The sequence below is a fragment of the Triticum dicoccoides genome, chromosome 7A (genome assembly GCF_002162155.2).
Source record: "Triticum dicoccoides isolate Atlit2015 ecotype Zavitan chromosome 7A, WEW_v2.0, whole genome shotgun sequence".
NCBI lineage: Eukaryota > Viridiplantae > Streptophyta > Magnoliopsida > Poales > Poaceae > Triticum > Triticum dicoccoides.
The window spans coordinates 690,664,064-690,669,915 of record NC_041392.1 but is presented as its reverse complement, the minus strand read 5'-3'; positions in this window follow the sequence as shown (position 1 = coordinate 690,669,915).

Sequence of the window (5,852 nt, the reverse complement as noted above, 5' to 3'; positions counted from 1 at the left end):
TAAAATTATTGATTGTTGGGGGGGGGGGGCAGGCCCCTGCTCGTCCCCCTGGCTCCGCCCCTGGCCCGCCCACGCCGCGGAAGTCAGCGCCGGCGCCAACGAGGAAGCTGCGCCGCTGCAGCAGAGGCTCTTCTTCTACCCGGTGCCTCGCGACCTGACCGGCGTCTTCGTCGCCGTGCCGCAGCGCCCGCCGCCCGCCAAGAAGATGCTGGCACACACACTTTCTCTCGTTCCAGCAGTTCAGCACTCCGCGCCCGCATGCATGCTAGTCTGCGCCTCTCCGCGCCACATTGTCGCGACCGCGAGTGCAGGAAGTAAGGCCAGTCATAATGGGAGTAACTTAGGTAGTAACATAGTGTATCTCGAGAATTTTTTGCTTATGTATCAAGTAGTTAATGAGAAGTAGTAAGGCTGGCCATAGTGGGGTAACATAACTAGTATCATATACTTGGGACTTGCAAAATGCTTACGGGGCAGGAAATTAAAGAAGAGAGAGAGGGTCATAGTAATATAGGTAGATACCGTAACATAATAAATATTATGCTACTATGTGTCATGCATGACAATAAATAAGACCATCTATGATACTACTTTATGATACTATGCACTATGGATGTAGTATCATACATTAGTATCATATGCATGATACTAGTATATGTTACTCCTCACTATGACCAATCTAACATAATATGTTACTGTAACATAGCGCTTTCCAAAACAACATGAGTCTACAAACTATTAAATAAAGCCACATATGACACTAGTACTATATTACTTTGCACTATAAAGATAGTAACTTAAACTAGTGTCATGCATATGACACTAGTCTAAATTACTCTCCACTATAACCAGCCTAATTCTTCAGAGAAGATGCTGGCGAACAAGTAAATATACGAGCCACGAGCTCGCACATAAGACAAGGTTGTAGTTGAATCACTTAACTACTTAAAGCAAAGCTCCTCTCTGAGATGTCCCATGTCCCGTCACACACACGAAACTACTACTCCCTCCAATTCGTTTTAGTTTGCATATAAGATTTGGCTAAAATTAAACTTTGTTAACTTAGACTAAGTTTATAAAAAAATATCAAGATTCATAATATGAAATCAATATTGTAAGATGCATTATGAAATTAATTTTCACACCATATAGATTTAATATTGTAGATGTCGATATTTTTTCTATAAAGTTGGTCAAACTTTATAAACTTTGACTTTGACCAAATCTTATATGCAGACTAAAAAGAAACAGAGGGAGTACTAGTAATGAAACTTTGTTGCTACACTAGTAGAAAATAGGGTTTTGGTCACAGCTTAATATATACATTAGTCCCGGTTGCATTACGAACCGGGACTAATCCGGTTCGAGCGGTTAAAGGCATTAGTCCCGGTTCGAGCGACTAAATGTCTAATCTTTAGTCCCAGTTTGAGATACGAACCGGGACTAAAGGGTGTGATGCCCTTTAGTCCCGGTTCATGTCTCAAATCGAGACTAAAGGGGTTCATGTCACAAACTCTACCCCCCTCCCTACCGCCCGCCCCGTTATCGCCATTTCAGTTTAATAAAACAAAAGAAAATGATAAAAACTTCAAAGAATAAATCATTCGAGATGTAGTTATATTACTACATCTAATAGTTAGGAAAATTTAAAAACTTAAATTTGAACATGTTTTGCAAAAAAGTGTTATGGAAAAGTAAAACGGCTATAACTTTTGCATAAGATGTCGGAAAAAATGTATAATATATCAAAATGTTCAGCACGAAAATCCGCATCCGATTTTGACCGCCATAGGCCGTTTTGCAAATGTTTAGAATCCTCAAATTCTAAAAGGAAAAAAGTTATGCTCAAATTTCAGTTTTTTTGATTTTTGTTAAATCTGGTCAAAGTATGGTCAAACTACTTATTCAAAAAGTATTAGTGCTACTAAATAATTATTCAAGATTATTAGTGTTACTAAATAATTATTTCAGTTTTTTTTAATTTTGGTCAAATCTGGTCAAACTGTGGTCAAACAATGATCAAACTACTTATTTTAGAAATATTAGTGTTACTAAATAATTATTGCTTTTAAGAATAATAGTTTCAAACTCAAACAGTGAAACATGTGACTTCATGCTCAAGCTAAACTCCTGAGGGTTAATAGGAATGACATCTTACTATTGTCAGGAAAACAATAAGTGCAGACTTGAAAACGAGGGGGAATAGAACCCGGGAATTAAGCGTGCTCAGGCTGGAGTAGTGAGAGGATGGGTGACCGGCCGGAAAGTTAGATAATTTGGAATGATGAGGGATGATTAGAGATTAGAGGTTAAATTGAGCAGTGACGAGGGATGAATAGAGATTAAATAGTAAAATAATCAAAAATTTGAAAATCGGGAAAAAAATAAAAAAAATCATAAAATTTCCCCTCAATCCCGGTTGGTAACACCGACAGCGGTTAAATTGAGCAGTGACTAAATTAGAGATTAGAGGTTAAATTGAGCAGTGACTAAAGGTGGAGCTCCAGACAGCGGCCACATGGAGGGCCTTTAGTCCCGGTTCGTAACAGAATCGAGACTAAAGGGGGAGCCTTTAGTACCGGCCCTTTAGTCCCGGTTCTAGTGCTAGTATCTCAAACATATAGAACACCAGCACTGAAGTTTAGTTGAACCACATCTCTCTCTCTCCCCGTGTTGGAGCTGAATCCCTCGGCCCCTCTCTGTCTCACTCTCTTTATTGCTTCTCACAACATGCACAAATACACGAGTAGTTTTGGTGACTCGCTGTGACGCCCCCGATTCAATCGTACACCAATCATACACGCAAACGTGTACGATCAAGATCAGGGACTCACGGGAAGATATCACAACACAACTCTACAAATAAAATAAGTCATACAAGCATCATATTACAAGCCAGGGGCCTCGAGGGCTCGAATACAAGAGCTCGATCATAGACGGGTCAGCGGAAGCAACACTATCTGAGTACAAACATAAGTTAAACAAGTTTGCCTTAAGAAGGCTAGCACAAACTGGGATACAGATCGAAAGAGGCGCATGCCTCCTGCCTGGGATCCTCCTAAACTACTCCTGGTCGTCGTCAGCGGGCTGCACGTAGTAGTAGGCACCTCCCGAGTAGTAGTAGTCGTCGTCGACAGTGGCGTCTGGCTCCTGGGCTCCAACGTTTGGTCGCAACAATCGAGTATAGAAAGGGGGAAAAGAGGGAGCAAAGCAACCGTGAGTACTCATCCAAAATACTCGCAAGCAAGGAGCTACACTACATATATATGCATTGGTATCAAATGGAATAAGGGTATCATATGTGGACTGAACTGCAGAATGCCGGAATAAGAGGGGGATAGCTAGTCCTTTCGAAGACTACGCTTCTGGTAACCTCCATCTTGCAGCAGGAGAAGAGAGTAGATGGTAAGTTCACCAAGTAGCACCGTGTAGCATAATCCTAACGATGATCCTCCCCTCGTCGCCCTGTGAGAGAGCGATCACCAGTTGTATCTGGCACTTGGAAGGGTGTGTTTTATTAAGTATCCGGTTCTAGTTGTCATAAGGTCAAGGTACAACTCCAAGTCGTCCTGTTACCGAAGATCACGGCTATTCGAATAGATTAACTTCCCTGCAGGGGTGCACCACATTTCCCAACACGCTCGATCCCCTTTGTCTGGACACACTTTTCTAGGTCATGCCCAGCCTTGGAAGATCAACACGTCGCAGCCCTACCTAGGCACAACAGAGAGGTCAGCACGCCGGTCTAAATCCTATGGCGTAGGGGTCTGGGCCCATCGCCCGTTGCACACCTGCATGTTGCGAACGCGGCCGGAAACAAAACTAGCCCCCTTAATGCACTAGGAGGCTTACGGTCCAATCCGGCACGCGCCGCTCAATCGCTGACGTCACAAATGCTTCGGCTGATACCACGACGTCGAGTGCCCATAACTGTCCCCGCGTAGATGGTTAGTGCGTATAGGCCAGTAGCCAGACTCAATCAAATACCAAGATCTCGTTAAACGTGTTATCTTGAAATAACCGTGAACGCCGACCAGGGCCAGGCCCACCTCTCTCCTAGGTGGTCTCAACCTGCCCTGTCGCTTCGCCACAAAGATCCACACAGAGGGCTGTCAGGAAAGTATGTCCTTCCAACCCCCAATTCATGAATCAAACGCGGGTACTCCTCGAGCCAACCCGACTTTAGTCATCACATGTATCATATATAAAGTATATAGTATATACCCGTGACCGCCTCCCGAGTGATCACGGCCTGATAGTATAGCATGGCAGACGGACAAGAATGTAGGGCCACTGATGATAAACTAGCATCCTATACTAAGCATTAGGATTGCAGGTAAAGGTAACAACAGTAGTAGCAAGGTCAGGCCATGCATCAAGATAGGATTAACGGAAAGCAGTAACATGCTACACTACTCTAATGCAAGCAGTATAGAGGAGAGTAGGCGATATCTGGTGATCAAGGGGGGGGGGGCTTGCATGGTTGCTCTGGCAAGAGAGAGGGGTCGTCAACACCGTAGTCGTACTGGGTAGCAGCGGCGTCGGTCTCGGTGTCTAGCGAGAGAAGAGGGGGAAGAAACAATAAATATTAAGCAAACAGATGCATAGCGATGCATGGCATGACAAGTATTGGTGCTAGGGGTGCCCTAACGCGGTACGAGGTGGTACCGGTGAAGGGGGAAAACATCCGGGAAAGTATTCCCGGTGTTTCGCGTTTTCGGACAGATGAACTCGAGTGGGAAAGTTGCGTGTTTGCTATGCTAGGGATGCGTGGCAGACGATCGGGCTGCGAATTCGGATTCGTCTCGTTGTTCTAAGCAACTTTCGTGTTGAAAATAATTTAATCCGAGTTACGGATTAAAAGATATGATTTTCTAAAGATTTTATCAATTTCTGAAATTTAATTAATTATTTAATTTAATTTGAAATTGGATTTATGACATCAGCATGATGTCATGCTGACGTCAGCAGTCAACATGGGTTGACTGGGTCAAACTAACGCGTGGGTCTAGTGGGACCCACCTGTCATACACTGTTAGGTTAAGCAGGGTTTAGTTAATTGATTAGGTTAATCTAATCAGGATTAATTAGTTTAATTAATTATTTAATTAAGATTAATTAATTAATTAATTATTATTATATATATGTTAATCCCCTTTAAAAAAATCGTTCTGGGCCGTGGGGCCCCTTTGTCATTGGCTAAGGGGTCGTAGCGGGTTACGGGCGCTACGGGGCGGGTCGGGCGTTGCGGCGCCCGACTGGGCGTTCGCCCAGATCGCCGGGGCGAGGAGGCCCAGGGCAGTTTGCAGGCACGGGTGCTGGCGAGGCCACGGCGGGGCGGGGCCGTAGCGAAGCGGGCGGTCGCGGAGGAGGCCGGAGGCGGTGCAGAGGCGGCGGGGCGCCGGCGGACGCGCGATGAGTGGCAGCGTGCGGCGGCTTGGTTGGAGCAGAGCCGTGGCAGGGGATGGGCAGCGGCGGCCACGCGTGGCCATGGGCGCGTGCGGGGTCAAGGGTGCGGGGCCGCGGCACGGTCGAGGCGCGCGCGAGCGCAAGCGGCGCAGATGCGACATGCAGCAGTGGCGCGAGGGAGCAGCGGGGAGGCAGCGGTGGCCGCGAACGTAGCAGTCGTAGGTAGGGGTGGCGTCGTGCACGCGCATTGCGGGGCAGCAGTAGCATGGAGGAGCCAGTGCGGCGAGCAGCAGAGCGGGCAGGTGTGGCGGGGCTGCAAGGCAAGTGCGGGAGCGAGGTGCGGTGCGAGCGCGTGTGCGGGAGGCGAGTGCGTGCGCGAGTCGGGCGGCAGCGCAGGTAGCTGGGAATGACGGGGTGGCGCGGCCGGGCCGGTGAGTGGCCAT